Source organism: Triticum aestivum, chromosome 6A (genome assembly GCF_018294505.1).
Source record: "Triticum aestivum cultivar Chinese Spring chromosome 6A, IWGSC CS RefSeq v2.1, whole genome shotgun sequence".
Classification (NCBI taxonomy): Eukaryota; Viridiplantae; Streptophyta; class Magnoliopsida; order Poales; family Poaceae; genus Triticum; species Triticum aestivum.
This window is the reverse complement of record NC_057809.1, coordinates 106,855,663-106,878,400: the sequence shown is the minus strand read 5'-3', so window position 1 is coordinate 106,878,400 and position 22,738 is coordinate 106,855,663.

Here is a 22,738-nt window from a genome sequence, read left to right as displayed (position 1 = left end):
TACTCTGAAATTCTTTGAACTTTTCAAATGTTTCAGACTTATGTTTCATCAAGTAGATATACCCATATCTGCTCAAATCATCTATGAAGGTCAGAAAATAACGATACCCGCCGCGAGCCTCAACACTCATTGGACCACACACATCAGTATGTATTATTTCCAACAAGTCTGTTGCTCGCTCCATTGTTCCGAAGAATGAAGTCTTAGTCATCTTGCAAGCATCAAGTGATTCCAAAAGTCCATCAGCATGGAGTTTCTTCATGCGCTTTACACCGATATGACCTAAATGGCAGTGCCACATATAAGTTGCACTATCATGATTAAATTTGCATCTTTTGGCTTCAATATTATGAATATGTGTATCACTACGATCGAGATTCAATAAACCATTTATATTGAGTGTATGACCATAGAAGGTTTTATTCATGTAAATAGAACAACAATTATTCTTTAACTTAAATGAATAATCGTATTGCAATAAACATGATCCAATCATATTTATGCTCAACGCAAACACCAAATAACATTTATTTTAGGTTCAACACTAATCTCAAAGGTAAAGGGAGTGTGTGATGGTGATCTTATCAACCTCGGAATCACTTCCAACTCACATCATCACCTCGCCCTTAACTAGTCCTTGTTTATTTTGCAACTCCTGTTTTGAGTTACTACCCTTAGCAACTGAACCTAGTATCAAATACCAAGGGGTTGCTATAAACACTAGTAAAGTACACATCAATAACATGTATATCAAATATACCTTTGTTCACTTTGCCATCCTTCTTATCCGCCAAGTATTTGGGGTAGTTCCGCTTCTAGTGACCATTCCCTTTGCAGTAGAAGCACTCAGTTTCAGGCTTAGGTCTAGCTTTGGGCTTCTTCACGGGAGTGGCAACTTGCTTGCCATTCTTCTTGAAGTTCCCTTTATTTCCCTTGCCCTTTTACTTGAAACTAGTGGTCTTGTCAACCATCAACACTTGATGCTTTTTCTTGATTTCTACCTTCGCCAATTTCAGCATCGCGAAGAGCTTGGGAATCGTTTCCATTATCCCTTGCATATTATAGTTCATCACGAAGTTCTAGTAACTTGGTGATAGTGACTAGAGAACTCTGTCAATCACTATCTTATCTGGAAGATTAACCCCCACTTGATTCAAGTGATTGTAGTACTCAGACATTCTGAGCACATGCTCACTAGCCGAGCTATTCTCCTCCATCTTGTAGGCAAAGTACTTGTCAGAGGTCTCATACCTCTCGACTGAGGCATGAGTCTGAAATACCAATTTCAGCTCTTGGAACATCTTATATTCTCCGTGGCGTTCAAAACGTCTTTGAAGTCCCTGTTCTAAGCCGTAAAGCATGGCGCACTAAACTATCAAGTAGTCATCATACCGAGCTTGCCAAACATTCATAACGTCTGCATCTGCTCCTGCAATAGGTCTGTCACCTAGCGGTCAATCAAGGACATAATTCTTCTGTGCAGCAATGAGGATAATCCTCAGATCATGGACCCAGTCCGCATCATTGCTACTATCATCTTTCAACTTATTTTTCTCTAGGAATATATCAAAAATAAAATAGGGGAGCTATACGCGAGCTATTGATCTACAACATAGATATGCAAAAACTACCAGGACTAAGTTCATGATAAATTAAAGTTCAATTAATCATATTACTTAAGAACTCCCACTTAGATAGACATCCCACTAATCATCTAAGTGATCACGTGATCCATATCAACTAAACCATGTCCGATCATCACGTGAGATGGAGTAATTTTCAATGGTGAACATCACTATGTTGATCATATCTTCTATATGATTCACGCTCGACCTTTCAGTCTCAGTGTTCTGAGGCCATATCTGCATATGCTAGGCTCGTCAAGTTTAACCCGAGTATTCCGCGTGTGCAAAACTGTCTTGCACCTGTTGTATGTGAACATAGAGCTTATCACACTCGATCATCACATGGTGTCTTGGCACGACGAACTGTCGCAACGGTGCATACTCAGGGAGAACACTTATACCTTGAAATTTAGTGAGGTATCATCTTATAATGCTACCGCCGTACTGGGCAAAATAAGATGCATAAAAAATAAACATCATATGCAATCAAAATATGTGACATGGTATGGCCATTATCATCTTGTGCCTTTGATCTCCATCTCTAAAGTACCATCATGATCTCCATCGTCACCGGCATGACACCATGATCTCCATCATCTTGATCTCTATCAACGTGCCATCACATGGTCGTCTCGCCAACTATTGCTTTTCAACTATTGCTATCGCATAGCGATAAAGTAAAGCAATTGTATGGCGCTTGCATCTTATGCAATAAAGAGACAACCATAAGGCTCCTCCCAGTTGCCGATAACTTTAACAAAACATGATCGTCTCGTACAACAATTTATTTCTCATCACGTCTTGACCATATCACATCACAACATGCCCTACAAAAACAAGTTAGACGTCCTCTACTTTGTTGTTGCAAGTTTTACGTGGCTGCTACGGCTTAGCAAGAACCGTTCTTACCTACGCATCAAAAACCATAATGATTTTTCGTGAAGTGTGTTGTTTTAACCTTCAACAAGGACCGGGCGTAGTCACACTTGATTCAACTAAAGCTGGAGAAACAGACACCCACTAGTCGCATGTGTGCGAAGCACGGCGGTAGAACCAGTCTCATGAACACGGTCATGTAATGTCGGTCTGGGCCGCTTCATCCAACAATACTGCCGAATCAAACTATGACATGCTGGTAAGCAGTATGACTATAAACGCCCACAACTCTTTGTGTTCTACTTGTGCATATAACATCTACGCATAGACCTGGCTCGGATGCCACTGTTGGGGAACATGGTATTTCAAAATTTTACCTACGATCACGCAAGATCTATCTAGGAGATGCATAGCAACGAGAGGAAGAGTATGTCTACGTACCCTCGTAGATCGAAAGCGGAAGCATTTAGTAACGCGGTTGATGTAGTCGAATGTCTTCGCGATCCAACCGATCCAAGTACCGAACGTACGACACCTCCGTGTTTAGCACACGTTCGATGACGTCCCTCGGGCTCATGATCCAGCTGAGGTCGAAGGAGAGTTCTGTCAGCACGACAGCATGGTGACGGTGATGATGAAGTTACCGGCGCTGGGCTTCGCCTAAGCACTACGATGATATTACCGAGGTGTGTAACTGTGGAGGGGGCCACCGCTCACGGCTAAGACAAATCTTGGAGTGCCTTTGGGGTGTCCCCCTGCCCACGTATATAAAGGAGGGGGAAGAGGAGGCCGGCCTAGGAGGGGTGCGCCTATAGGGGGAGTCCAACTAGGATTCCCAATCCTAGTTGGAGTCCCCTTCCTTTTCCAAGAGGGAAGGAAGGGAAGGAGTAGGAGAGGGAGGAGGAAAGAGAGGGGGAGCCGCCCCCTCCCTAGTCCAATTCGGACTTGCCATGGGGGGAGCGCGGCCACCCCTTGAGGCCCTTCTCTCCTTTCCTGTATGGCCCATTAAGGCCCACTACTTCCCCCGACGAATTCCCATAACTCTTCGGTACTCCGAAAAATACCTGAATCACTCAGAACCTTTCCGATGTCCGAATATAGCCTTCCAATATATCGATCTTTACATCTCAACCATTTCGAGACTCCTCATCATGTCCGTGCTCTCATCTGGGACTCCTAACAACCTTCGGTACATCAAATCACATAACTCATAATACAAATCGTCATCGAACGTTAAGCGTGCGGACCCTACGGGTTCGAGAACTATGTAGACATGACCGAGACACATCTCCGGTCAATAACCAATAATGGAACCTGCATGCTCATATTGGCTCCTACATATTCTACAAAGATCTTTATCGGTCAAACCGCATAACAACATACGTTGTTCCCTTTGTCATCGGTATGTTACCTTCCCGAGATTCGATCGTCAGTATCCTCATACCTAGTTCAATCTCGTTATCGGCAAGTCTCTTTACTCATTCCGTAATGCATCATCCCGTAACTAACTCTTTAGTCACATTGCTTGCGAGGCTTATAGTGATGAGCATTGCTACCTCCTGAGCTTGCGTTGGTTTTCCCTTGAAGAGGAAAGGGTGATGCAGCACAGTAGCATAAGTATTTCCCTCGGTTTTGAGAACCAAGGTATCAATCCAGTAGGAGGTAACACACAAGTCCCCTAGTATCTGCACAAACAGACAAGAACCTCGCAACCAATGTGATAAAGGGGTTGTCAATCCCTTCACGGTCACTTATGTTGTGGTTTTGTTACGGCAGATGTCCTTATTATCAGGACTTAGTCGCGAGGCCAACGCATCTATGTGGTAGCTTGAGAGGGGTTGAGTGGAATGAGAGACGCAAGGTTTTACCCAGGTTCGGCCCCTCATGGTGGAGGTAAAAGCCTACGTCCTGCTTCATTGATATTGATGATGATGATCACGATTACAAGGGAGCTCTATCTCAAGAGCTATTGAGTTTCTGTCTAACCCTAACTTATCAAAACCTGTCCTCTTGGGGTGCCCTGCCCCTCCTTATATAAGTTAGAGGGGCGGGTTACATGTGGAGTCCTATTAGAATTAGGACTAGTCTACCTTCTAATACAAACCGGATACAAGTCCGAGTCTTAACTCCTTGTAAGGAAAATATTCCTCACGCCTTTCCTCTTAAACCGGCCCACCATTAACATAAACCGGCCTTCTGGGCCTTGGGCCTTGTCATCCGTCTGTCCCGCCTGCCAGGTTACCAGGGAGTCATAATGTTCAGGCAGGTTGCTTTGTAAACCGTCTGATCAAGGCGGGTCGCCAGTGAATCGCCAAGTGTAAACCGGGTCTCAAGTAAACCGCCAAGTCCGGCCGGGTCATATTTCCAGCCGGGTCATATCGCGGGGTATATCCCCGACATTAGCCCCTAGTTTAGCTTGGATTTATCCATGGTAAACTTATGTTGCAAAAAACACAAGAACAAATTTGACAGGTTGTGCCCCAGGTTAAGAAATTCTTGTAAACCGGCACCTCAACATCCTTAAGTCCTTGTCATTTCCTTCTTCTAGAAAATCCGGGTCAACAGACCAGCTTCATAATCAACTTGCTTGCATAAGAAATATTGTAAATCAAGAATCCATTTGAGTCAGCCTTCAATGCTCTGACTTGACAAAAATATTGGTCTCTGAAATATTTAACTCATATCCAGCCGGCATGATGATGTAGAACTTGCCGGTTTATGATTACCACCATTGTCGGGTTATAAAAACTGATAATTCTGGGTCATGACTGTTATAGACACCGGGTCATGATTGTTACCAACACCGGGTCACACAATTAATCTTCCTGCTTTGCTCAAAACTAAGAATTTGAAGATGTTCCTCCTTTATATGCATATTACCTGTAGCCCCCAAGTCTTAAGAGGAGAACATAGTGATAGCTTAAGACTTGCTTCAATATAAATGTTACAACCTTGGAAGAAATCTAGATTGTTCATCTCAGTCACTAGTCAAAACTGAATATTCCACATATGTAGCCCCCAAGTGTCGGGTTTTCATGCTTGCAGCAGCCTGGGACTTATAATTGACTTTATGCTCATAAAAACTTCAACCAGTGTAACCCCCAAGGGCCGGGTCATTATGCAATAATGAGCAGGAACTTTATAAATATGATCATGTAGACTTGAATCATCAATGTGTAGCCCCCAAGGGTGGGGTCATTATGCAATAATGAGCAGGGACTTTATATATATATATATATATATATATATATATATATATATATATACTTCATTGAAAATAACATCATATGAGGTAACCTCGTCATGGGGCTTGAACCCACGTCCACAAGGTTAAGAGCTTTGTGCTTTACCAACTGAGCAGTGGATCCTTCAATATAATGGATTAAGACTTGTGTACCTTGAATCATTGATAGGAGCAATTGGTAGCCCCTAAGGGCCGGCTCATTATGATGTGATGAGTCGGGTCTTCAGTAAGGCCAATAAAAATGACTTTGCATTAGCCCCCGAGTGTCATGGTGCATGCTTGCAGCGACATGAGACTTGCATATTTGATACAATCTCAATTTGAATAATGTAGCCCCCAAGTGCTGGGTCGTAAGCCTGCAGCGACTCAAGACTATTCCTTCAATTATAGAACAAAGCATATCCATTGATAATATAATAGCCATTGCGCAAAAGCGACTTTGAAAACCTTCATCATAATACTGGTTATTAATAACCATAATAAAATCCCGCCATGTTGGCTATTGGAAGATTTGAATAATATAATCCAATGATTTATGAGCGCATGATTCCAATAGCGCAATCCAAATATATACTGGCGACTTATAATCCCAAGCCAGTCCAGGTTAAGAAACATTGGATAATTTATCATCATACTGGCGAATTATAGTCGAAAGCCAGGCCGGGTTAATAAACGCCGGTGATTTATAATCATGCTTTATTCAACCTGTTTCTGAATAGAACAAGTTTAAAGTGTCCAGGCGGTTTACCGCCGGACGGGTCATAATGCCTAACATATAACCTGGGTTTATAACCAAGGCTGCACTTAAGAATAATCAAATATGAAATATATCATACATGTGACATTGAATCACATCGTTGGTTTACCAACTTTTTGTAGCAAGGGTGATAATCCAAATCTTGAGTCCTGATAACTCCTCCCATCTCTTGCCCGTTTATAATAAAACTGTATCGGGTTGTAATAAACACCGGATTATCCATATGTACTTGAAAGTGCGTTATATCGACTAGAGGGGGTGAATAGGCGATTTTTATGAAATTCTTCACTGAGGAATTTGCCGGTGAGGAAATTCCTTAGTGAAGAACAACTAGCAGCGGAATAAGTATTCAAATGTAAACACAACAGAATACAAGCATAGTCATCATGATGAAATGAAGATAGGCACAGAGTACAGGAAGTGTAATCACAGGATAACACATGATGAAGACAAACAGACTGAAGAAAATGAATTAAGGAAATTGAGAAAGTCTTCAGTCAAAGTCTTCAAACACAAATATGAACAAACATACAGCACAGTTATGAGGAAATGAAAGAGTTGAGGAAATAGAACCAGTAAGCTCGGTGAAGACAATGATTTGGTATACCAGTTCCAATTGTTGTCTCAGTTGTACGTCTGGTTGGAGCGGCTGAGTATTTAAACTCAAGGACACACAGTCCCGGACACCTAGTCAAGGACACTTAGTCCAAGACACCCAGTCCTCACCGTATTCTCCTTGAACTAAGGTCACACAGACCTCGTCCAATCACTCGTGGTAAGTCTTCAGGCGACTTCCAAACGTTCACAAACTTGGTCACTCGGCGATCCACAATTCCTCTTGGATGCTCTAGACCATGACGCCTAACCGTCTGGAAGAAGCACAGTCTTCAAAGGTAACAAGCGTCGGATCCACTCAGGATCAATCTCTTCAGTGATGCTCAATCACTTGGGGTTTGTAGGTGTTTGGGTTTTGGGTTTTTGGTTTTTCCTCACTTGATGATTTTCGCTCAAAGTCCTCGGAGGATGGGTTGCTCTCAAATGACAAGTGTTAGTTTCTCTCGAAGCAGCCAACCAGCTAGTGGTTGTAGGGGGCGGCTATTTATAGCCTAGGGAGCAGCCCGACATGATAAGACATAAATGCCCTTCAATGATATGACCGTTAGGTGGGTAGATATTTTGGGACAGTTGGCGCATAGCACATCAACGGTCGGAATTTTGAGTAGCAAAATCCTCAGGGCTATCATGTTTCTCACTGTATAGGCAATCCGCACTGGCGAATTCTTAACTCCTCAGTCAGGACAAATTTCTCAGAGACCAGAAGAACTTCGTCTCTGTCACTGAAGAAATTGACTGAACTATATGAGATTTCCAATGGCTTCACTCGAAGGGATTGGTAGGTGTAGGATTTTGAGTTGAGCATCACATGGAAATTTTTCCTTAGTATTTCCTCGACCCCCTTTAACAGTACGGTGTTTCCTATGACTCAAGAAAGAGAAAAACAAAACTATGAAAATGAAAGTCTTCAAGCTTCATATTCCTCGCATGAATATCAAGTCTTCACGGACACACCAATTTCTTCACTTTCAAAGTCTTCAGAAATACCAAAATCTTCAGTCAAAGATATTCATTTTTAGGGGTCGACTTTTCCTGTAAATATCAAACTCCTCATAGACTTATAGACTTGTGTACACTCACACATGCATTAGTCCCTTAACCTATAAGTCTTCAATACACCAAAATCACTAAGGGGCACTAGATGCACTTACAATCTCCCCCTTTTTGGTGATTGATGACAATATAGGTTACGTTTTCAACGGGGATAAACATATGAAGTGTAAATACTGATATTGAGGAATTTGATTGCAAGATATAGAAGAACTCCCCCTGAAAATGTGCATAGTGAGGAATTTGCTTTTGAAGCAATGCACACTTGAAGAGTTGTATCATGGAGAGCTCCCCCTATATCTTGTAATTCATACACGCATTTAACATATAATATGAAGAATTTGAAATGCATGATGAAATATGGTGCCTGATGAAATTCAGCATGCGTGCAATAATATTTAACGAGGAATAAGCATGCAGAATAGTGCATCAAAAGTATCAGAGCACAGTGCATCAAAAGTATCAGGGCACCATTGGGTTTAAGATTACAACTCGATCCAATAAAGTTTCAGAAGAATGAGAGTTGTAACTTAGCAAAAAACGCCCATATAGTAGACCCGCTTGAAGACTAACTCATATTTCTCCCTCTTTGTCATTGAATGACCAAAAGGATCGAAAATGAGGACTAACGCCCCTGAAGATAATCATGGTGATGAAGGAGTGCCAGCGTTGTTGGGGTCGTTGGTTGATGTAGGGCCTGCCGCGGTGTCATCCAAATCTTCATGTTCATCAGTGTCGCGCGATGAAGAATATGAGCTGGCCACCAGAGAAGGAACCTTGACCTTCTTGAATTTCTTCGGTGGAGGTGCAGACCAGTCAAAATCTTCATTAAGACCCATGTTCTTCAGATCTTCTTCACCATACAGATGTGACAGGATTGCCCAGGTGCGACCGAAGACTTGATGGAGGTAGTAGTGGTTTTTCTTCACTGCATTGTGTGTGGCAGTCATGTTGTGAATAAGTGAACCAAACTGACGCTTAACCCATTTGTGATTTCGATCCACCTTCTGGTGAAGACTAAGCAGAAGTTCACGGTCAGTCATCACACGCGGAGCAGTGGCTTGAGGAGTGGACTTGGGTGCATTGGCAGAGTCATGTGTGGCAGAGTCATCATTGGTGGAATAAGATGCAGCTTTGCGAAACTGGCCATCCAATGGACGAATGCCTTCATCAATTACAGCTGGTGCCTTGCCCTTTCCATCAACTAAGGAATATGTCTGCTTGAGGACCTCAACTGGGGGCAAGTAGCTGAGATGATTCTGGAAATCAGCTTTGTAGTTGAGTGAAGACCTTGTCCTGAGGAATCTCATGATCCAAGGTGCATAAGGCTTCAGCTCAAACGGAGACAGTGCAACATTTGTCATAGTCCTCATGAAGAAATCGTGATAATTGACAGGAATGCCATGAACGATGTTGAATACCAGATTCTTCATGATGCCAACAATTTCCTCATCAGATGAGTCATGGCCTTTGATAGGATTGATTTTCCTTGTAAGAATACGATAAACAGTTCTGGGCACGTACAACAATTCCTTCACGAGGAATTTGGTTCGTGGTGCCTGACCTGGTTTCAAAGGCTTCATCAGCACCTGCATGTAATGATGTGTGAGCTCAGGTTCACTGTAGATGCAGCGAGCTACTTCAAGGGGAGGACTGAGTGGTAGAGCACGAAGCAATTCAGAGGCTGGTGCAGTGTGGTGAGTGTTTTCAGACATCCAGTCCAGCACCCATGAATTCACATCTTCAGCATCTCTAGTGATGTGCAGCGTTGCATAGAATTGAAGAATCAGTTCTTCATTCCAATTGCAGATGTCAGAGCAGAAGTTGAGCAGTCCAGCGTCGTGAAGAATGGATCCTTTGGCTTCGGCAGAGGAGTTTTAGTGAGTTGCATCACGACCTCAGGAATATCAATCGCAGGTTCTTCAGGCTGAGGAATTTCTGGTTCCTCCTCAGTGGCAGTCTGCGTAGTTGGTTGTTCAGCAGCAGCAGTTTCATCAGCGCTAGTGGCTGGAATTTCCTCGTGGACAGATGTAGTGGGATGAGTTTCTTCAGAGCCCATGTGAACAGTTTGTGTGGGGGACTGAGGAATTTGCTGTAGAGGGGTGAACATTGGAGAGTTTGGATGCTGACTTTCCCAGAATTCATCACTGATTACAGGTGTGGAGCGGTCAATGTCCACATCTTCATCTTCCATTTCTTCAGTGCCAGCCTCTTCAGCTGTGAACTGAGGCATAGGCGAGGAGATGATAGGTGTTGAAGGGATCGCGTCCACTTCAATTTCTTCATCCAATGGTTCAGACGAAGCAGTAGAATGAGTTTCTTCATCAGATCCATTGGGGATCACATATTCTTCATCAAAAGGAACAAGGTCCTTTGATGGCCTGGTTGAGATGGGAACATCGTCAATAGGATGTGTAAATGAACTTGTCATAGGATTCATTTTCTTCGGAGCTGAAGAATCTGAAGCAGCTGATGCTTTCCTTTTCTTCATTGCAGCATGCTCTGCAGCCTTGGTCTTCTTCACATCTGATGCAGATGGAAGGATCGGAGTTGGTGTCGGCGCAGGAGGAGCAGAGGAATCTGGTTGGTTTTCTTCAGGCACAACTGATGCAGTTGCCCTGAGTTCTTCAGTTTCTTCAGGCGGACCACTAGTGGGTGCCCTAGCAATTTCTTCAGTGGCTAGAATGCAGTCATCAGCCCTGAAACTCACATTTTCTTCAGCAGCCTGATTGTCATCAGCGGTGTTGGCATGTTCTTCAGTCGGCTGAGCAGATGCTTCAGCCTGAGGAATTTCCTGTTGCGTTGGGGTAGCAACATTTGAAGTGAACTGTTCAGTTATCTTTACAAATCTAACTTTGACTCCTTGCCAATCAGCATAGTAGGCTTTGAAGTCATCGCTGAGGGTTTTGATTTCAGATTGGATTTTTACAAGTTCATCAGTTGTCATAGTGACAATGTTGTTCTTCAGAAATTTCTCCTTCTTGTACTGTGCTTTCTTGATCTGCCTGGCCTTCTCAAATTTCCACTTTTCTTCTTGAATGAAGTGGGTCAGCATGTGACTTCGGCCAGGAGTCAGCTTGAAGTCAGGCAAGGGAGTGTTGGGGTCCTTGTGCCAATCATCAATGTAGTCGAGGATCAGCTTGGGATCCAAAAGCAGTGGCACCTCTGATCCTTTGGCTCTAGCGGCCCTGACTTGCCTGTCTTTAATGATTTCTGCAAGTTCATCATCATCAGCTTCGTCTTCATCAGACGGCACTTGGAAAGCGACTTGCTTCTTTTGAGGACTTGGGCGTGGACCTCGTCCAACAGTGGCCTTTGTCTTCAGCAGTGAGGGGCCAGCTGAGGAACTTGGTGCAGCTGAGGAACTAGCTGAGACACCTGAGGCAATGGAGATGCCGGCAGTCCTTTGGCACGAAGCGAGATGCACAGGTGCTGAGGATTTGGTCGGAACAGCTGAAGGCTTTGGCGGCGGAGCTGAGGACTTTGGAGGAACAGGAGCAACATGAGGAATTGGCCGTGAGGGCTTTGATGATTCTGGCCGTGAGGGCATTGCTGATGAAGCACTTGGCTTGCGCGCAGGCTTGTTTGACATAGCCTTCTTTGGCTTGACAGCAAAGGCCTCAGCAGAGGCAGCAGCAGCGGCAGAGTCTTCATTGAATTTCCTCACTGCTTCTTTGGCTTGCTTAGCCAACTTGCCTTGGCGCTTGGCCCATTCATCAGGATAGTCCTCACCTCGCTTGAGGCTGGTGGGATCTGCTACTTGGCCAGGTGCCAATGGAGCTCTTGGGCATGGAGGATTGAGTGCAAATTTCTTCATGTACTTAGGAGTGACATATCTGTACTCCCTCCATTCTCTTGCCCATATCCTCTCTATCCTTTGTTTGCGCACTTTGCGCTCATTCTTGGTTTCCTCAGTAGGTGTGCAGTACCCAGCATATATGTCATCAGGGATCTCAAACGCTGTATTTACCTCAGGCCTCTTTCCTCCCTTCTGTGGCCTTTTACCATCAGCCATTTTCTTCAGTTGAGGAATTTGAACAATCGAATTCTCTGAAGAAGTATGCAACTTTTCTTCGAGGAACGCTGCAGATGAGTTAAGTTGATGAGAACCTAGTGATTCAGTAGCTAACATGTGTACTTGTGAACAAAGTATAGTTGCGAGGAATTTGGAGAGGTCATATGCGTTCTCAGAAGGTTTTTCAAAAAGAACAAGTTTGAGGAATTTGACCAGATGATTCTTGAAGATTTTCACTAAGCGTTCTTTGTCTTAGGTTCCACAGTTGTATAGATTGAAGATCCACACAATTGAGGAATCTTGAAGAAAAATGATGCTTAGAGAAACGAATCAAGAACAGATGACTTGTGAGGTGTTCAGTGTGTGAAGATATGAAGATAAACACTTTTGAAGATTTTGTAGATAATCATTCGAATCAACGAGAGCAGTAGAAGTAACTTTTAATTACCCTGGATGAAGAACACGACGAACTGGAGTGAGGAGATGTGAAGTTCGTCTGTGCAGATCTTCCACGCCCTAACTTGGTGGAGGAAGACAGCTACGGCGGCGGCGGAGTGAAGATGTCCGCGGTCGGCGCGAGTACGTCGGCGACGAGGTCGAGGCAGTGAAGCTCTTCCTCACCGGCGGCGATGAAGTAGCGACGGCGCTAGGGTTTGAGAAGCTCGAGCCGGAGAGAGAGGTCGAGCGGAGTAAAAGAAGTGAGGAAGGGAAGGAGGGGTATTTATAGCCACGGTGAAAAACTGCTCGCCCGAAGAAATTGGACGAACGTGCCCCTGACCCTTCTCATTCGCATGACATGTGTCACCCACGTAGTGAGAGGTGGAGATCGTGTTAGATCGTGGGTGAGTGGATAAGTGTATCATGGGATGCGGAACGGTTTGAGCGGCAAGACCGAAAATTTCGATAAGATAGGTTTTAAAGTTTCGTTCGCAATTTCTTCAGCTAACAAGGACACAGTGAAGATTTTGAACGAGTTTCAAATAGAACGCACATGAAGAATTTGTGAACAGATTGGGTTGAGTATAGCATAGAGGGGAAGGGTCCGATCACATTCACTTAGCAGAAAACCAACTTGAAGAAATAGCAATAAGTGAATGTTGTAGAGGACATAAACTCATATATATATATAGCCAATGAAGAAAAACGACGGAACCAGTGAAGACTATGCAAAGTTGAAGAATATGAATAATTTGAGGAATTTCAACTTTTGGTGGTGGCGTGACCCACCGTATAAGAATGATGATTTCAGACACTGCATACAATTATTGTAGGGTTCTGAGAATCAAATTTTTCATTAATTTCTTCACACTAAGAGTGTTATTCTTCATTGATTGAAGAAAAACGTTTCTTCATGTGTTGCACATCTAAGTCATCAATTTTGCATAAGTGTTAGGATGAGTGTCCTTTTCAAATAACATTCGAAGATTCTAGGATATTTAGCTCACACCGCAACTTGCTAAATCTCTTCTCATCCAAGGGCTTTGTGAAGATATCAGCTAGCTGTTCTTCAGTCTTCACATGCTCAAAAGAAATGTCGCCCTTCAACACATGATCACGAAGAAAATGATGACGAATCTGAATGTGCTTTGTCTTCGAGTGCTGAACTGGGTTGTGAGAAATCTTGATGGCACTCTCATTGTCACAGAAGAGAGGCACATTCTTCATGTTGACGCTGTAGTCCTTGAGAGTTTGCTTCATCCATAGCAATTGGGCACAGCAAGAACCAGTGGCAATGTACTCAGCTTCAGCAGTAGATAGTGATACGCAGTTCTATTTCTTCGAGGACCAACAGACCAAAGATCGTCCGAGGAAATGACATGTACCAGATGTTGACTTGCTATCCACACGATCACCAGTACAGTCAGAGTCAGAATATCCAACAAGATCAAAAGCCGAGCCCTTGGGGTACCATAATCCAAGTGTTGGTGTGTGAGCTAGATATCGAAGAATATGCTTCACAGCCTTATGGTGTGATTCCTTCGATGCAGCTTGAAATCGGGCACACATGCAAACACTAAGCATTATATCTGGCCTAGATGCACATAAGTATAATAAGGAACCTATCATGGAGCGGTATACCTTATGATCGAAGTCAATACCATTTTCATCAGTGCACAGATGGCCATTTGTGGGCATAGGAATTTTGACGCCTTTGCAATCTTGCATGTCGAATTTCCTCAGTACATCCTTGAGGTATTTCTCCTGAGATATGAATATGCCATTGTGTTGTTGATGAATTTGAAGACCTAAGAAGAATTTCAACTCTCCCATACTAGACATTTGATATTCTTCACTCATCATATAGGCAAATTCATCACTATAACGTTGGTCAGTACAACCAAAGATAATATCATCAACATATACTTGGCACACAAACAATTCACCATCATAAGATTTAGTGAAAACAGTAGGGTCGAGTGAACCGGGTTTGAAGCCTTTCTTCATGAAGAGTTCCTTCAAGGTATCATACCAAGCCCGTGGGGCCTGCTTGAGGCCATAGAGGGCCTTGTTGAGTCTGAAGACTTTGTCAGGATTCTTTGGATCTTCATAACCTGGGGGTTGAGCAACATATACTTCTTCCCCAAGCTTACCATTGTGGAATGCACTTTTCACATCCATTTGATATAGAGTGATATCATGATGGTAGCATAAGCAAGTAATATGCGAATAGCCTCAAGTCTAGCAACAGGTGCAAAAGTTTCATCGAAATCAATTCCTTCAACCTGTGTGTAGCCTTGAGCTACAAGTCATGCCTTGTTCCTCACCACAAGGCCATTTTCATCTTGCTTGTTGCGGTAGATCCACTTTGTGACGATGATATTGTGCTTGCGAGGATCTGGACGTTTGACCAGTTCCCAGACATTGTTGAGCTCGAACTGATGTAATTCTTCTTGCATGGCCTGAATCCACTCAGGCTCTAGAAATGCTTCATCTACCTTAGTGGGCTCTGTAATAGAGACAAAAGCATACTACCCACAAAAGTTAGACAAATGTGAAGCTTTTGAGCGTGTGAGAGGACCTGGCGCTTTGATGTCATTGATGATCTTTTCAACTTGCACTTCTTTTGCAATGCGAGGATGAGCTGGTTGTCGTTGAAGAGTTTGATCAGCGTTTTCTTCAGCACCATTTTCTTCAGCATTTTCTTCAGGTGCATTAGCTCGACGTTCTTCATGTTCTGGAATGAATTCTTCAGCAGATTCTTCAGTAGGAATGACATCCTCAGTAGCCTTGAACTTGATAGTTTCCTCAGGTGTTGGTTCATCTATCACAGTAGGTAGGTGCTCTCTTTGCGAGCCATTAGTTTCATCGAACCGCACATCTACAGTTTCAACAACTTTGTGAAGAACGTTGTTGAAGACTCTGTAGGTGTGCGAGTCCTTTCCGTAACCAAGCATAAAACCTTCATGTGCTTTCGGTGCAAATTTTGAGTTGTGATGAGGATCTCTAATCCAACATTTAGCACCGAAGACTTTGAAATAACTTACATTGGGTTTCTTATCAGTGAGGAGTTCATAGGCAGTCTTTTTGAAGAATTTGTGAAGATATACTCTGTTGATGATGTGGCACGCAGTATCAATTGCCTCAGTCCAGAAATGACGAGGCGTTTTGTATTCATCAAGCATAGTGCGAGCCATCTCAGCAAGAGTCCTGTTCTTGCGCTCCACGACGCCATTCTGCTGAGGAGTGTAAGGAGCAGATAACTCATGAGTAATACCAAGTTCATCAAGATAGTCATCGAGACCAGAATTCTTGAACTCAGTGCCATTGTCACTTCTGATGTGCTTGATCTTCCACACCAAAGTTGGTTGAAGCCCTCGAGGAAAATCGTTTGAAGACTTCCTGCACTTCATGTTTGTAAGTAACAAGGTGTACCCATGTGTATCGAGAATAATCATCAACAATAACAAAGCCATATTGAGATGCTTCATTTGAAATAGCAGAATAATGATTAGGACCAAAGAGATCCATGTGAAGCAATTCAAATGGGCGAGTGGTGGTCATGATAGTCTTCGCTGGATGCTTGGCCTTGGTCATCTTCCCAGCTTCATAGGCTCCGCATAGGTGATCCTTGAGGAATTTGACATTCTCGATGCCAATGACATGCTTCTTCTTCGCAAGCGTGTGCAAATTCCTCATGCCTGCATGACCAAGTCGTCGATGTCAGAGCCAACCTTCTGAAGCTTTTGCAAGTAAGCACACGGCTGGTTGTGGTCCTGTAGAGAAATCAACAATATACAGGTCTCCTCTCCTAAAGCCTTCGAAGACTTTGGAATTGTCAGCTTCCATAACCACAACACAACGGTACTTGCCAAAGACAACAACCATATCAAGATCACAAAGCATTGAGACAGACATAAGGTTGTATCCTAAGGACTCAACAAGCATGACTTTGTCCATGTGTCGATCCTTTGTAATCGCAACCTTACCTAGACCCAATACCTGACTTTTGCCTTTGTCAGCAAAGATGATATGCTTCAGATGCGACGGAGATAATGGAGCATCCATCAATAGATTCTTGTCACCAGTCATGTGGTTTGTACATCCACTATCGAGGACCCACTCAGTGGCTTTGGGTTGATCATCCTGCAGATGAATTAGTGCAGCTTACAAACTCATATACTTCATCAGTGAAGAATATGACATCAATTCATCAGATCAATTTCATCAAGTAAAAGAACTGATAAAGCAATATGAGGACGTGAGAAATGAAAGTTCATTTCTTCATGATTAGCCTGCGTCCTATCAGGCATGCTCAGGTCTCCAGCAAATTCTTCAGACGATTACGTGCGTCTGGAGACCTGACCCTGCAGAAGAGATTAGTTCTTTTTCTTCACCACCCACATCTGAAGGGGTGGCAAAGAGTTCATCATTCTGTGAGATCCATACGAGAAGGATGGCATAGAAGCCAGTCCATTTCGTTTCACATAAGAGGGGTTAGAGTAAGCATATGAGTAAGCAGAGAAATTCTTCGAGGACTTATGGACATAATGATTTGAAGAATAATGCACATATCCATAATCCTTAGATCTTCCCTGCGAAACAGACGTGTTAGCATGATGATGTTCATATGAGGACTTTGATCCATATGAGGAATTTGGTCCGTATGAGGAATTTGATCTGAGGTTCCTATTCTTCACAGGTGGCGTCATGATGACATTCACCTGAAGATTTTCAAGGAATCTTTTGGGAACCCAGATTTTCTTCATCGGGGAGCCGTTCCTGCAGTTAGTGCCAACATATCTAGCAAATACTTCACCATTCTGATTTTTGAATAGCTTATAGTTGGAGTCAATTGACTCATCATCAGAATGAGGAGATTCACATGCAAATTCAGATAAGTTAGATGGATCAACTGGAGGTCCCTTTGCAGCAACCCGTGTAGTTTTGGGGTACTGCTCAGGCTTCCAATATGTACCATCAGCATTGAGTTTTCTCTCAAAGGCGATACCCTCTTTCCTAGGGTTCCTATTGAGGATTTGCTTTTTAAGCACATCACAAAGAGCCTGATGCCCTTTGAGGCTTTTGTACATGCCTATCGTGTACAATTCCTTCAGCCCTGCATTGTCAATGATACTAGCAATGTCCTCAGATGAGGAATTAGTGATAGTAGAGGCATGTGAAGAATTTGAAACATTAGCAGCATTTGAACATTCAGGTGAAGAATTAGCAGATTCACGTTCAATGCATTTCAAGCATGGTGGAATAAATTCTTCCTGAGATGCGCTGATTTGTTGAGCAAGTAATGAATCGTGCTCCTTCTGAAGATCTTCATAACTCACTCTTAGCTTCTCAAGGTCTTGCTTTCTTTGAAGAAATTCATAAGAAAGCTTCTCATGATCCGATAAGAGAGTGGTATGACGACTTTGAAGTTTGTCAAGCTTGGACTGAAGTCTCTGAAGATTTTCAGTCAAAGTTTCAGTGCGATCCATTTCTTCACCCAACATATCATCGCTCTTGTTTAGCATATAGTGAGCTTTTTCCAAAGCTCTTTGTTGTTTAGTAGCAAGGGAAGCAAGTTTGACATAGCTGGGTCCAAATTCATCACCAGATTCATCATCACTGGACTCGGATAGGTAGCATTCAGTTACCTCAGCATCTTTTGCCATAAGGCATGATGCAGAAGATGATGATTCTGATTCGAATGTCATCGTTTTGAGAGATTCCTTGAAGTCCTCAAACCAAGGATCATGACAGGTTCGATGACCTTCATAGACCTCAGAGAGACGGTCCCACATGAGCTTCGCATGATCGAGATGCATGATATTCCTGAACTGATTTTGTGACAGGCTGGAGCAGATGACATCCTTCGCCATGAGGTTGAGAAGAGTATACTTGCGAATGTCATCAGCATCCGCCATCTCACACAGATCAGTCAGGCCAATCTCAGTGATGGTCCACAACTCGCTGTTCATCGCCATGGGGCGTTTCTTCATCATGGCCTTCCACTTGGGATACTCGTGACCGTCAAAGATGGGGCATATCACCTTTGTCATACCTGCGGTCGACATAACTAAAACTCCAGGCGGTTAAACCAAAATCACACAGAACAAGGGAGTACCTTGCTCTGATACCAATTGAAAGTGTGTTATATCGACTAGAGGGGGGTGAATAGGCGATTTTTATGAAATTCTTCACTGAGGAATTTGCCGGTGAGGAAATTCCTTAGCAAAGAACTACTAGCAGCGGAATAAGTACTCAAAGGTAAACACAACAGAATACAAGCATAGTCATCATGATGAAATGAAGACAGGCACAGAGTATAGGAAGCGTAATCACAGGATAACACAGGATGAAGACAAACAGACTGAAGAAATTGAACTGAGGAAATTGAGAAAGTCTTCAGTCAAAGTCTTCAAACACAGATATGAACAAACACACAGCACAGTTATGAGGAAATGAAAGAGTTGAGGAAATAGAACCAGTAAGCTCGGTGAAGACAATGATTTGGTAGACCAGTTCCAACTGTTGTCTCAGTTGTACGTCTGGTTGGAGCGGTTGAGTATTTAAACTCGAGGACACACAGTCCAGGACACCCAGTCAAGGAAACTTAGTCCAGGACACCCAGTCCTCACCGTATTCTCCTTGAACTAAGGTCACACAGACCTCGTCCAATCACTCGTGGTAAGTCTTCAGGCGACTTCCAAACCTTCACAAACTTGGTCACTCGGCGATCCACAATTCCTCTTGGATGCTCTAGACCATGACGCCTAACCGTCTGGAAGAAGCACAGTCTTCAAAGGTAACAAGCGTCGGATCCACTCAGGATCAATCTCTTCAGTGATGCTCAATCACTTGGGGTTTGTAGGTGTTTGGGTTTTGGGTTTTTGGTTTTTCCTCACTTGATGATTTTCGCTCAAAGTCCTCGGAGGATGGGTTGCTCTCAAATGACAAGTGTCAGTTTCTCTCGGAGCAGCCAACCAGCTAGTGGTTGTAGGGGGCGGCTATTTATAGCCTAGGGAGCAGCCCGACATGATAAGACATAAATGCCCTTCAATGATATGACCGTTAGGTGGATTGATATTTTGGGACAGCTGGCGCATAGCACAGCAACGGTCGGAATTTTGAGGAGCAAAATCCTCAGGGCTATCATGTTCCTCACTGTGTAGGCAATCCACACTGGCGAATTCCTAACTCCTCAGTCAGGACAAATTTCTCAGAGACCAGAAGAACTTCATCTCTGTCACTGAAGAAATTGACTGAACTGTATGAGATTTCCAATGGCTTCACTCGAAGGGATTGGTAGGTGTAGGATTTTGAGTTGAGCATCACATGGAAATTTTTCCTTAGTATTTCCTCGACCCCCTTTAACAGTACAGTGTTTTCTATGACTCAAGAAAGAGAAAAACAAAACTATGAAAACAAAAGTCTTCAAGCTTCATATTCCTTGCATGAATATCAAGTCTTCGCGGACACACCAATTTCTTCACTTTCAAAGTCTTCATGAAAGTCTTCGGAAATACCAAAATCTTTAGTCGAAGATATTCATTTTTAGGGGTTGACTTTTTCTGTAAATATCAAACTCCTCATAGACTTATAGACTTGTGTACACTCACACACGCATTAGTCCCTTAACCTATAAGTCTTCAATACACCAAAATCACTAAGGGGCACCAGATGCACTTACAGTAATACTAGCGACTTATAGTCGAAACCAGGTCGGGTCAATAAGCACCGGATTATAACTGATCATGTACTGACAACTTGTAGTTGAAAGCCAAGTCGGGTCAATAAACGACGGTTTATCATAAGATATTATGAACCTCATCAAAGGAGAAAAAACTTGGCAAATAAAAGCATAAAAAGAACATGTGAGGCTTTTCATGGGCTGCCAGGCCCAAAATCGAGGCTTTTCATGGGCTACCAGGCCATTGAGTTAAACCACTTTACAAAGCCTTTTAAGATGGACCTCACATTAACCAATCGTCGTTTTAACTTTGACAAGTTCAGGGTCTATGAGATTGACTTGTCAAACGTTCGGCGGGTCATACCAGGATTACCTGGATGGAGTGGCTTACTTAAAAAGGCAGGATAACCCGGGGTTTTAGGTGAATACACCTGGCTTCCAAGCCTGGCTTGATAGCCTATTACAAGGGTGCAGACTGTTTGTTCTTTGAGAAGCAAAGAGCCCCCGAGGCAATATTTTGAGTTGTGCTCACTGGGTGCCTATGTTTGAGTTGTGCATTTGCAACACTCTCTTTGGCCCCCAAGTGATTTCCCTAGTGGCCTTACGCTGGTCAAGAGGTGTAGCTATGGTTCAAATACGACCGAGCCCCCAAGTGATTTCTCTGGTGGCCTTACGATGATCAAGAGGTGTAGCTATGGTTCGAATACGACCAAGCCCCCAAGTGATTTTTTTATATATATATATGGCTTTATAAGCCGGGTCAATGGGAAATCAGAACTCCGTTTTATAAACAAAAGCCCCCATGTGATCAACAATATGATAAGCCAATAAGGCAGGATACCCATGTTTGAACTGTGCATCATGGCAACAGGTCCTCTTCGGCTACCTTTAACTTTTTGCAAGAGATAAATTCTTCTTGAACCGGTATTTTGAACCGGATATTGAGAGCGTCAGAGCTTTGCAAGAGATAGTTTCCTCTTTAAACCGGATTTTAACCTGATACTAAGGGCTTCAGCGCTGTGTGGGAGACGAGATTTCCCTTAAACCGGACTATAAACCGGAAGCATCATTGTGAGCCGGAATATTTCTGACGGCCTTTAAATTTTCATCAATATAACAGTAGCCTCCGGGACCGGGTTATCTTTCCCTCCATCGTCCTAGGGTTCTTGAACTTGCTTAAACTGGCAAGATTTGCTGAGTCGTGTCATCATAGCCTCCGAGTCTTAAGACGACTCGAGGAGTTGTCTTGAGATTCTCCGTAGTTGACCATAGCAGAAGGTATATATTATTGGTGTTGATAACGTGATGTGAACCCACAGAAGGTTGAGGTGACTGCGGCGGGTTATAAATGATCCCGTATGAACCGTGTCAGCAACTCGGCCAATGGTTCCTTCCAATTGGCTGTTTTGAAGTTTAACCAAACTGTAGTGGCGGCGACTTGTGTGCCTGCCCATTGGGCCACCCAGTGCAGACGGCGGTTGATAGTATATGATAATTTGCCTCCATTTTTTTGAAAGAAAAACCGGGCTACCCAAGCTGTGACTTGCTCATACTCAATAAATAGCTCATGCAGACAGGTACGGCCCGGTGTATTGATGTAGACCAGGCCGCGAGAGACATACGGTAAAGACGACCGCAGCATCAGAGGCGGCTCTGACAGATGAGTCGGCCGCATCATTGTAAGCCGGTGCAAACGGGCGAGTTAACCACATCATGTTGATGGCGGCTTGCAGTTATATTCACCGAGCTTGATGGTGTGGTCAGATGCTACCGCATTATAATAGTAGTGCGAACTATACATCCATAATACGATCATAGCTTTCGCGATGAACAATTGCTCCTGCATAAATAATATCTCAAGCCGGAGTAATTTGTTCCTTTAAAAAATAAAAAATGTATCAATAAAAATTGATTGGGTAGATTTCACCTTGATATGTTAGGCCAAAAATTATCAGCCATGGTGTTGAAGATCACGGCAGTGAAGCTGAAACCAACCACGAGTAAGTCGGCCGCAGGAGCAAACAGATGAGCCAGCCGCGGCGTTGCAAGCCGGTGCGGACGGGGAGAGTCGGTCGCCGCGCTCTAAGCCGGCGCGGACGAGAGAGTCGGCCGCGGCGTTGTAAGCCGACACAGATGGGCGAGTCGGCCATATGTTGATGTAGACTGGACTGCACGGGACGGCAGCCTGTGCGCGCTTATTGGGCAATTTGTGCAGTCCTGACGAGTTGATGCAGGCTGGACTGCGGGAACGGCGGCTTGCACACATATCTGTCGAGCAGTGTGGCATGGACGAATGCTAGTGCTTGCACTCCGTATCCACGGTATCATAGCATAAAAAATTTATCCTGCGTAGAAATATTTACAGTGCAAAGTAATTGTTTTTTGACAAAAACAATAAGTGTTAATAAAAGAAATTTAGATGAATATCACC